At 40.7% G+C, this 12,321-nt stretch overlaps 1 long non-coding RNA gene across 1 annotated transcript in view; it reads left to right on the top strand.

The window, feature by feature from the left end:
• LOC144312534 (uncharacterized) overlaps positions 1-10,369 on the top strand; it is a 181,740-nt gene extending 171,371 nt beyond the window's left edge. Inside the window, exon 7 of the long non-coding RNA XR_013378037.1 lies at positions 9,191-10,369. This is a non-coding gene — a long non-coding RNA (uncharacterized LOC144312534). The remainder of the gene's footprint in view (positions 1-9,190) is intronic.
• Positions 10,370-12,321: the final 1,952 nt, after the last annotated feature.

Below are 12,321 nucleotides of genomic sequence, written 5' to 3'. Positions count from 1 at the left end.
CCAAGTTTTATAAGACAAAGGGGCCTGCTGATGCCTGCATCGTGATGTCCTGCAGTAGTTTAACCAGGAACCATGGCAAAGGATACTCAATAGTTCCTAGATCCAGTATGCTTGAAGCTTCTTGAATATCAGTATTTTCTTTTAAGATTTTATTTATTTATTTGAGAGAGAAAGAGAGAGAGAGAGAGAGAGAGAGCAAGTATGAGTGGGAGGAGAGGGGAGAGGCAGAGGGAGAAGGAGACTACTTGCTGAGCAGGGAGCCCAACGAGACACAAGGCTCTAACCCAGGACCCTGAGATCATGGCCTTTGTGGAAGGCAGATGCTTAACCAACTGAGCCACCCAGATGTCCCAAATATCAGTATTTTGAAAGAATTTAGCCCAATGTTTAACTTTGAGTTTGGTCTCAGATTTGTTACTAAATCTGAAACTGAATACATACATAATTTTATTGAATCATACATGGAACCAGAGGTTAGTTTCTCTCAAATTGAATTTTGATTTGAAAAAGATCAGATCCGATCAATTCCCTTTTATCTTCTCTTGCTTCAGCTCACAAAAAATGCTCATTCCACAGCTCATAGTTCCCCAAATTATGACCAGCATGCCACTGTTGGTCTGTTGGTAGGAAGCATGATTCCAGGTGATACCTCCACATATAGCACATCCAGTCATCAAATAAAACTATAACACAGGAGGGGTGCCTGGGTGGCTCAGCCGGTTAAGAGTCTGCCTTCAGCTCAGATAATGATCCTGGAATCTTGGGATCGAGCCCCACCTCCAGCTCCCTGGTCAATAGGGAGTCTGTTTCTCCCATCCCCGCCCTCCTCATGCTCTTGCTCACTCGCTTGCTGTCTTTCTCTCTCAAATAAATTAGTTAAATCTTTAAAAAACAAAAAACTATCACAGGAGACAAATAGAATTCCCATTTTAGTGCTCTTTCTGTCTTTCTGTTTACATCGAGAGAAAAACCTCATTTTGGTGCACAAAGGGCTTTAATACGTCCTTAACTTTGCAAACCCTCCTTACAAGGAAGAGGCAGGCCCCAGGTTCAGAGCTTTGGATGGGTAACACTGTTTAGTTAGAATTTATTTTTGTAGTTGCCTTCTGCTTATGGCAAATGATAATTCTTTTCTATTATTGATAGTATTAAAAATTTATTTTATTTTATTATTTTTAAAGCTCTATGCCCAACTTGGGGCTTGAACTCACAATCCTGAGATCAGGAGTTGCATGTTCTACTGTCTGGGCCAGCCAGGTGCCTCATAAATTTTTAATTAAATTAATTAATTAACTAACTAATTAATTAATTTTTACAGTAGATTCCATGCCCAGTGTGGAGCTTGAACTCACAACCCTGAGATCAAGAGTTGCATGCTCTACTGACTGGACCAACCAGATGCCCCTACATTTTTTATTTTAAATAAATATTTTAAAATATAAATCTGAATTAAGGAAGAGTATTAAATAGAATATAGCACAGATGGCACATGGTCTGGCAAAAGTTATAAAGGTGATACGTGAAAGGCAGGCTTGTAAATACTTGTGTTTGCATATCTGTTTGGGTACTTACTAACTTTGTGACTTTGAGGAAATTATTTCATCTTTGAGCTTTTGTTGTCTTCATCTCAAAATGGCAATAACATACCCTGTATGTAAAGAATGTAACATTGTGCTTTAAAAAATGAATGTACTTAAAATGTAGCTCCTCCCCATCTAACTACACTCTTCAAAACTTATTTATTTATTTATTTATTTATTTATTTATTTATTTATTTATTTATTTTTAAAAGTTCATTTGTTTTGAACTTCTGTTTTTTTTTTTTAATTAAAGTTTTTTTAAATTTATTAATGAGAGGCATACAGAGAGAGGCAGAGACACAGGCAGAGGGAGAAGCAGGCTCCATGCAGGGAGCCAGATGTGGGTCTTGACCCAGAACTCAGGGGTCACGCCCTAAGCCCGTAAGCAGGCGCTAAACCACTGAGCCACTCAGGGATCCCAAAACTTCATCATTTATATCTGATTTCCTCCACAGATCAATCTCGAGCCATCCCCATACAGTGCAGTATCAATAATTGGAAATCATCGGGCCTCCACCTCTTTATAATTCATTTGCTTCCCTTTTCCCAAACACAAGTATTTACAAGCCTGCCTTTTGTCCTTGTATGACTTATTTCCGATGTGTCTTGTGATATTTAAGCTATAGAACATCTGAAGTCTGTAAGACTATGAATATCAAAGCTGAAATAGAGGGATCCCTGGGTGGCTCAGTGGTTTGGTGCCTGCCTTTGGGCCAGGGTGTGTCCTGGGATCGAATCCCACGTCGGGCTCCCTGCATGGGGCCTGCTTCTCTCTCTGCCTCTCTCTCTCTCTCTCTCTGTGTCTCTCATGAATGAATAAATAGAATCTTTAAAAAAAATGCTGAAATGATATTCTGATAGTATTTTTCCTTTTGATATTCACAAAATGGTTCTGGAATTTCTGGGACATCTGGGTATTGTGAGGTAGCCAACTTGATGGTGTACCTTTCCCCATTTGCATCTTCATTAGCCCATCCACACTGGCATTGTTGAAGGCATGTGGATTGCATTTACAATTTACATGGCCATATGCTATGATTCCATTTTTAAATTCTATTTGTGGAATGAAGTTTTTATGGAAAACATTTTGCTACAGAGTTGTGAATGTACTTAGGAAGATCCATGTAGTACATCATGACAGTTCTTTCCCTATCATCACCACATGCACTCACCACCTCCTTATTTGAAGGGCCTTCTTTAACATCTGGCCATATACATCCATTTTTGGTATGATCATTCATGAAACAACTGCTGGTACACCTGTATATATGTGAATGATGGCATATCTGATTAAGTAGACACTCCTATTAAAGTGTCATATGCTCAAATAAATCTCCCAGTGTCCATTTCAATATAATGCAATAAACTCACTTTCCCAGCAAACTCAGAAATTACAAGCCAAGCCCCATGTGGACCCAAGAGTCTGTTAATTCCACATATGGCCAATTCCCTGAAGGAAAATGTTTAAATACAGTCTTTTTTTTTTTAAGTGGGTTAGCTAACAGAAAATTTAATTCATGTGCTAAAGTGTGTCAGGCAGCTGAGTTCCAGCACCCAGTTCATCATTATCTTGAATTGTGGGTTTAATCAAGTTCCTTCACTTAATGTGAATATTTGTATTCAAAACCTAGCATCCTGCTTTAAGGAAAATGCTCACCTTTTATTTCTTTTGGATAGTCCTCAGCTTTGGGAAATCCCATGAAGACAGCCAATGAAGTGAATCTAATTGGGTGGTGGAACACGAGAGCTTTCATTAAAATAGCTTTGTCCAAGGAGACATTTTCACTCTACTTTTGTATCCGTTCCAGTGCTGTTTCCATTTTATTTTGCTTAAATTAAAAGGGAATGTTATTACAATGAAAGCTTCGTTTTAGAAACATAGACCTTTTTTTTTTTTTTTTTTTAAGATTTAATTTACTGGGCAGCTCTGGTGGTGCAGTGGTTTAGCACCGCCTGCAGCCCAGGGCATGATCCTGGAGACCTGGGATCGAGTCCCATGTCAGGCTCCTGCATGGAGCCTGCTTCTCCCTCTGCTGTGTCTCTGCCTTTCCCTCTCTCTCTGTGTCTGTCATGAATAAATAAATAAAATCTTTAAAAAAAAATATTTAATTTATTTATTCATGAGAGACACACAGAGAGAGGCAGAGGCAGAGGCAGAGGGAGAAGGGAGAAGCAGGCTCCTCACAGGGAGCCCAATGCGGTACTGGATCCCAGAACTCCAGGATCATGCCCTGAGCTGAAGGCAGCCATTCAACCGCTGAGCCACCCAGGTGTCCCTAGAAATATAGATCTATAGGATCAAGTCAGAGAGTTGGGCTGACTGCTGCATTAGTTGACAGATTTTGTATGTCTGCCCCAGGTTGGGAGGGCAGTTTGGATACAAAGCCAGCACATGTAATGGAGTTTATTTGTTCAGGGCTGGGCAGCAGATATAATAAAATTATACACTCTCTTTGTGTAACCCTGTCTTTTATATCTTCCTGTAGTTGCTCATTCATTCATTTTTCAGATGTAAATTAAAAGTGGAGGTTGAAGATTAGATGTGCCAGGGCTCATGTGGGCTCTATGAAATGTAGTTTCTCTCACTCCTTCCTGGATCAAGACAGAAATATAAATGAGCTCTAGGAGAACATTCAAGCCTTACAAGAATTCATTTCTGTCAAGAATAGGTAGTTGGCTTTGCTAGCAGACGTGGCCTATGAATTTATTTTCCTCTTGTTCTTATTATTTGTTATTGTTCTTTTAATTCAGTTAGCAATACAAAGGGTTTTAAGCAATATTCTCAAATTATCTTTATAGTCTTTCAATTGTAAATATGATTAATGTGAAGCAGGTTCTTTTAGAAGAAACATCCCTTGAAAGTCTACCTTGAGTCCAAGCGGCGTCTGGGTACTTTGCAAGGAGAAACAATCCATTCATCCCAATCTTTTGCTGTCATTTAAAAACAAAACAAAACAAAAATCAGTCAAATGAAGAGCATTTGATCTCTCTGGATGCTATTAAGATTATTTACATAACAAACTTGACTCTCTAAACTAGTCTGGTGCCACAGAACTTAGTATTAGGTTGAACTGTTTAAAATTCATGCTGTTTACTGTTTATGTTCTATGAAAATGTTGATTCCATGAGATTCAATGTAATGCCTATCAGCTGTGGAGCACCTGCTAGATAAGTAACTGCGCCCAATATCTGAAGACTATGCAAACTTTAACAATAGAAAAGACAGTACTTTGAGAGCTGCTATGGTTAGGAATTTGGGGATTTCCTAGTGGGGATGAGGGTATATGAATGAGAGCACCGCACTGAGTGTGGGATTTATAACTTAACATCTTCTAATCCTAACCTTAAAAGAGCCTCATCCAATGGTGAAAATCACCAGTTGTATTTGCGGAGAACATGAATACTGACTACAGTTTATAATGTATTTTTTTTAATTGTTTCTTGTTGGGACGCCTGGGTGGTTCAGTGGTTGAGTAGACACTGAGCTACCCAGGCATCCCCCCTCTCTATGCTTTTCAAGCACATTGTTCATATACCTCTGGGTTAGCAATGAAGTCTCTTTCTTTTTTTTTTTTTTTTTTTTAATTTATTTTTTATTGGTGTTCAATTTACTAACATACAGAATAACACCCAGTGCCCGTCACCCATTCACTCCCACCCCCCGCCCTCCTCCCCTTCTACCACCCCTAGTTCGTTTCCCAGAGTTAGCAGTCTTTACGTTCTGTCTCCCTTTGTGATATTTCCCACACATTTCTTCTCCCTTCCCTTATATTCCCTTTCACTATTATTTATATTCCCCAAATGAATGAGAACATATAATGTTTGTCCTTCTCCGACTGACTTACTTCACTCAGCATAATACCCTCCAGTGAAGTCTCTTTCATGTTCATCTCCCTCCTAGAGTGTGAGCATATCAAGGGCAGGAGTTCTGTCTTTGTGTCTCTCCAGTACCTGTCAGATTGCTTGGCACAGGCTCATTCATTCGTTTAATCTCCGAATCATACATTCATTCCAAATTGGACCCTCTTAATAAACTTCCATTAAATAAATGGATGGATGAATGATACTTTGTTTTAGAGCTAACTTGTGAAATCCATGGGCAAATTTCAGAGTGTATGGTTGAAGCTCCCTACCCATTGCATAGCCAGGTAAGCATGTGAGAAAAACAGTTACTACCATCTTGAAACCATTCAGTTATCCTCACTGTTCTTTGGATTAACTCAAACTCTTCATATGTTCTATAAGCTTTATAAGTCAAAAAAAAAAAAAAGCTTTATAAGTCATTGCCTATGATTCCAGCTCATTTCTTCACATTGTCCCATTTATCTCCATGTTCCAGCCACATCAGCCTTCTTATACTAACTCACTGTGTATTCCTTCCCTACTAAGCCTTTGCACATGCTGCCCAGTGACCTTAACAACACTTTCTCCCATTCTTCACCTAGTTAACTTCTGCACATCCTTTCGATCTTAGCCTACATATCTCTTCCCCGAAGACCTCCCCTCTCCACTCACCTAGGCTAGATCTAGCTCTCCTGTACTCTCGTGTTTCTATACTCCAGTCCTTCAGAGCACACACTACAGCTCCTAATTTTATGTTTATTTTTTATGATTAGTAAAAATGTATCAGTAACCTGTTGCCACATTAATGTTGTGTAATAAAACACCACAAAATTTCAGTGGCACTCGGCAGGAAATGTTTATGGCTCAAGTATTTGGAGTCAGCTGCAGGCTGGCAAGGCAACTGTCGTTCTTGGTTATAGAGGCTGGGCTAACGCTTGTATCTGGGGAGGAGCTGCCTGACTGCTGATCTGAGACGGGGGCAACTGCTCCGCATGTCTCTCACCCTCCAGAAAGCTGTCTCAGACACACTCTCGTGTTAGTGGCAGATGTGCAGGAGGTCACATGGAAGGCTCTTGAGGTGGCATAGGTACACCATTACTTCTGGCTTATTCTAGTGGCCAATGTAAGTCTTATGGACAAGTCCAGAATCAGAGTGGGAGGGCACTGCAAAGTTACAAGTGAAGACTTGTTGACAAGGAGTTGTAAAGGTTGGGGCCATCTTGCATCCTACCACAATGTGACTCTAGGATCAATGGAAGCCAATGCTGGTATCTCTTTTTATTCACCATTCTTTCCCTAGTACTAAGCAAGATGCTTGATATATAGTAGTTGATAATATTTCTTGAATGAAGGCCTGACTGAATATGAAAAGACATCAATCTGTTACTGATATCTCAAAAATCTAGAGAAATGTTCATTTTTGGAGAATATGCCTGCCTTAAGAAAAGTAAAAGAAATTCAGAATTGTCATCTATTCCTCATTCTTTAAATTTCCATATTGCCCCCAAAACAGCTGTTTGCATTGTGGGATTAGATTTTCTCATGAGATACATTTCTCTCTCTATTCTTGTTGCCAGTAAGAGTCTTTGAAAATAATTTCAGGGACGCCTGGGGCTCAGTGGTTGAGCATCTGCCTTTGGCTCAGAGTGTGATCCTGGGGTTCTGGGATTGAGTCCCACATCGGGCTCATTACATGGAGCCTACTTCTCTCTCTATGTCTCTGCCTCTCTGTGTCTCTCATGAATAAATAAATAAAATCTTAAAAAAAATAATTTCAAATGAAAAGAGTTAAACATGAGCTGTATGAAGAAAGGGGACAAAAACTTAATATATTGGATATGATGGAAAAATAGGGTAGCTTTTGCTATTTTAGATAGTAGCCTGTGCACACTTTCTCATGTTCTATAGACTTTCACAAAATAGTCTCTGAAGGGCCAACAGGAGGCCGATGGTGCATTCAAATAGCGTGTTCCTAATAACTGGGAAAATAAGTCAAATATTTTCATTAATTCTAGAGCATGAAATCCTAAAAAGATCCTAAGGGTATGAGACACAAACAGAAAGGAACAGAAAGGGGTGCCTGGGTTGCTCAGTTGGTTGAGTGTCTGCCTTTAGCTCAGATCATGACCTCAGGGTCCTGGGGTCAAGCCCTGCATTGGGCTCCCTACTCAGCAGGGTCTCTGCTTCTCCCTCTGCCCCTCTTACCTTCTCTCTCTCTCTCTCTCAAATACATAAAATTTTTGAAACAAAAAGAAAGGAACTTGAGCTGGAAAGGAAAGACAGAAAGATTGGCATTGTCAAGAATGTGAAACCTTAAATGGGCTTCATATTTGGTGAGAGGTAAAGGAGTTGGGGAATATGGATTCAAATGCTGCTGGAAGTTCTATAGGGATATGAGAATAGGGTTGGGTGGCTCAGTCCAGTGAACATCTGCCTTTGGCTCAGGTCTGATCCCAGGGTCCCAGGAGTCTGCTTCTCCCTGGCCTTCTGTCCCTCCTCCCTGCTTATGTTTTCTCTCTCTCTTTTTCTAGTAAATAAATGAAATCTTAAAAAAAAAAAAAAAAAGAGTATGAGGATAATTTAACTGAACCATGTAATTTGGTATCTTTAATAAAGAAATGTATTCTTTGATTCTGTCTTCACTTAAGAAATAATGCCTCTTTTCTCCAGGGGTGACATTCAAAATACTTGATAAAAGGGAGTAGTCACAGTGATGGAGGAAGGTTCTAAAGTCCTTGATTATGCCAGTGTTAGTCCTCTGGCAGCTACACTGTGGGAAATTTTGGGAGTTTCTGGAGATAGGAATGGGGTAGCTGCCATGGGGCAGTGGCTGGTCAGGAAGTGGGCACTCTCTGATTTGGGACGGTGGTTATTTACCAACTAGACCAGAATTATTTCTATTTTCTAATACTCATACAGCTGATAGAAGGTAATGGTCATGCAACTCTGCAAATATACTGAAAACCATTGAATTGTACCATTAAAAAGTACATTTTGGGGTGCCTGGATGGCTCAGTTGGTTAAGCGTCTGATTCTTGGTTTCAGCTCAGATCATGATCTCAGAGTCTTCCCATGTCAGGTTCCATGCTCAGTGGGGAGTATGCTTGAAAATTCTCTCCCTCTGCCCCTCCCTCCACTGCTTGTGTGTGTGCATGCTCTCCCTTTCTCTAGCTCTCCAATAAAGTTATGGTGATGGCCAGACTTAATGAGAGTGCCTGGTAGTCACATGAAAAAACGTTAACTGGAGTACAAGTAAGGGTCATGGCTAGAGATGCTGATCACACAGCATTTGCTTGGAGGGGAGAGTTTGAGCTCATGTGGCAACCATGCAAAGCAACTGATGATAGCTGGGAGAGATAGTCTGGAGCCTGCTCCTCGGGCTTTGGCTTGTCCCTATGGAAAATCCCTACCACGGCTGCCCATCCACTGGCACTTCCTGGACTCAGTCAGGGATGACTTTCCCCAACCTGTACTTGAGAACTTCCTTCTTCAGTCATCAGCTTGGGACAATGCCAAGCAAACTGTCTTCTTTGTCATTAGGTCTATGAGGCATACTGGATTAATTATTTCTCTTTTTGGGCAGCTCTTATAACATATTCTAGCTAAAAGAAAGTATTGGAATGATGCTGTTTTAGCCTCCCAAAGAGCCCCACAAATAACAGTGGCAGGCATTTGGAATTCATTTAATTTAAGCATATTCTCCAAATTTTACTACATCTATTTTCATGCATCCATTTAATAATATATTTTTTCATTTTCTTTTCTAGGAGAATGACCATAATATGCAAGCACTCCTGGGAGGATTTTACCCCCCACCCCCTTTTTTTAACTCCCTTGGATTTCCAAATCCCTAATCTCCACTGATTATTTTTCCTTTCTATAGAGAATTTGATATAGTTTAAAGACATTTGGAGAACAAATGAGTAAAGGTTTGGAAAGATACTTTGAATATTTAAGACAAGATGACACAGATATTTTATTGGGTTCCAAAATATCAGATAGCGAAGAGATTTTTGAAACATCACATGAATGATGAGATGTGAATCTCAACTAGGAATTCCCCACTAATAATAATCAACAGGGATGTTGATGCCAAATGATTCTAGGTTGAGAATACCTAGGATGGGGGGGAGGCAGCCCATGAATGCAGTTACCTTACAGGGTTTCTCTGTTTGAGTTACATTTGCCATTGGAGAAGACTGGAATTTTGCTTGTTCTATCTGTGAGATTTAATCTGGAAATAGTTTTCAAGTATTTCTTTTCTTAGCAAATTTTAAACACAGACTAACCAAATTATCTACTGCATTCCATCTATTTCACAGCAGTAAGTCATTGGGCCTAAAAGCAATGTAGCTGATTTCATAACAATAAGGTGAAGACCCAGCATGATGGAACAGACTTCAGTTACCAGTTTAGGGAGGGGTCCACTATGGTAATAGCTCAGAGTTTCTAATCCCAGTCAAAAAGGAACTCCAGGATAACTTGACCGAAGGGGCATAGTACAGGGAGAAAAGCTCAGAAATAGAAGTAATGATTTTGATTTAAGACCTCATCCAGGGCAGCCCTGGTGGCGCAGCGGTTTAGCGCCGCCTGCAGCCCGGGGTGTGATCCTGGAGACTCAGGATCAAGTCCCACATCAGGCTCCTTGCGTGGAGCCTGCTTCTCACTCTGCCTGTGTCTCTGCGCCTCTCTCTCTCTCTGTGTGTCTCTCATGAATAAATAAATAAAATCTTAAAAAAAAAAAAAAGACCTCATCCAATAGTTAAGTAGTGGTGAGGCTTTGGGGCAACATGCTTCTCAAAAGTTATCTCGCTGTGCTCTCTTAGCTTTTCCCTTCCTAGTCAGTATTCAATCCACACAAATCTAGCTTCTATTTCTCTCCACCATTTAATGAAATTGCTTCTTTCATGGTCACCAGTGATCTCTAAAACCAAAGGACAGGGCAGCCCGGGTGGCTCAGCGGTTTAGCGCTGACTTCAGCCCAGGGCGTGATCCTGGAGACGGGGGATGGAGTCCCACGTCAGGCTCCCTGCATGGAGCCTGCTTCTCCCTCTGCCTCTGTCTCTGTCTCTCTCTCTCTGTGTGTCTCTCATGAATAAATAAATAAAATCTTTAAAACAAACAAACAAACAAACAAACAAACAAAAAAACCCAAAAGACATGCCAGTCCATTTCATTGAAAACTCCCATCTAGTTCCTTGTCTTCTTTTTTTTCTTTCTTTTTTTTTTTTTTTTAAGATTTATTTATTTGAGAGAGAGAGCAAGAGAGAGAGAGAGAGAGAAAGTGAGTGCAGGGGGGAGGGACAGAGAGAGAGGAGAGAGAAAATGAGAGAGGAGAGAGAATCCCAAGCAGACTCCTGGCTGAGCATGCTGCTCGAAGCAGGACTCCATCACACAATCCATGAGATTATGACCTGAGCTGAAACCAAGGGTCAAGTGTTCAGCCAACTCCCAGCCACCCCTGTATTTTTTTTTAAGTAGGTTCCATGCTCAGTGTGGAGCTGGAACTCACAACCCCAGATCAAGAGTAACATGCACCACTGACTGAGCCACCCAGATGCCGCTCCTCCGGTATTTTTTTTTTAAGATTTTATTTATTTATTCATGAGAGACACAGAGAGAGAGAGAGGCAGAGACACAGGCAGAGGGAGAAGCAGGTTCCATGCAGGGAGCCCGATGTGGGACTCGATCCCGGATCTCCAGGATCACACCCTGAGCTGTAGGTGGCGCTAAACTGCTGTGCCACCGGGGCTGCCCTCCTCCAGTAGTATTTTGACACAAATCCCATTGTGTCATTTCACCCCTAAATATTTCAATATATATCTATACAAGATAAAGACTTTCTTTTTAAGATAAAGACTTTTTAAAGTATAACCTTAAGACCATTAACACATCTAAAAACTAATAGTTTTTAATATCATCAAATACCTGAAAAGTATGTTTCTGAACGTCTCATAAAGATATAATTTTTACAGTCAGGTTGTTTGACTCAAGATCCCAATAAGAACCACACATTACAAATCGTTTGCTATGTCTATAGGTTTCCCCTTCCATTAATATTTCACCCATTCACTTGCAATTTATTTGAAGAAACCAGATTGTTTGTCCTGTAGAGCTATAGTCTGGAATTTGTTTTTTTTTTTTTTTTTTTTTTTTTTAAATTTTTTTTTTTTATTTATTTATGACAGGCACACAGTGAGAGAGAGAGAGGCAGAGACACAGGCAGAGGGAGAAGCAGGCTCCATGCACCGGGAGCCCGATGTGGGATTCGATCCCGGGTCTCCAGGATCGCGCCCTGGGCCAAAGGCAGGCGCCAAACCTCTGCGCCACCCAGGGATCCCTGGAATTTGTTGATTGCACTTCTGTGACTAACATGTTCCTGAGCTAAGATGGCCTCATAGGTGTTATTGTATTCTTCCATCAAAAGTCATGTGTTTGGTGGTGTGTCTTTTTGTGATGGCAGTAGATGTGCTTTATACCTAAATCTATTAATTCATTAGAGGTTGTAAAATAGGAATATTCCACTTCTATCAGTTCTTCATTTATTCACAGGAATATTTCTATAAAGGAGAAACTTTTCTTTCTTTCTTTTTAAGATTTTATTTATTTATTCATGGGAGACACAGAGAGAAAGAGAGCATGTGGCAGAGGCACAGGCAGAGGGAGAAGCAGGCCCTGCAAGGAGCCCGACATGGGACTCAATCCCTGGTCTCCAGGATCAGGCCCTGGGCTGAAGGCAGCGCTAAACCGCTGAGCCACCGGGCTGCCCAAGGAAGAACTTTTCTTTTGTCTTTTTTTGGTTACCTGGTGGTAAGGTTTGTATAGGGATAGATTTCCCAGGCACCTGGTGGCTCAGTCACTCAGTAGGGAGTCTGCTTCTCCTTCTGCCTCTCCCCCC

This window comes from Canis aureus, chromosome 4 (genome assembly GCF_053574225.1).
Source record: "Canis aureus isolate CA01 chromosome 4, VMU_Caureus_v.1.0, whole genome shotgun sequence".
Taxonomy (NCBI): domain Eukaryota; kingdom Metazoa; phylum Chordata; class Mammalia; order Carnivora; family Canidae; genus Canis; species Canis aureus.
This window is presented reverse-complemented; position numbering and strand designations above follow the sequence as displayed.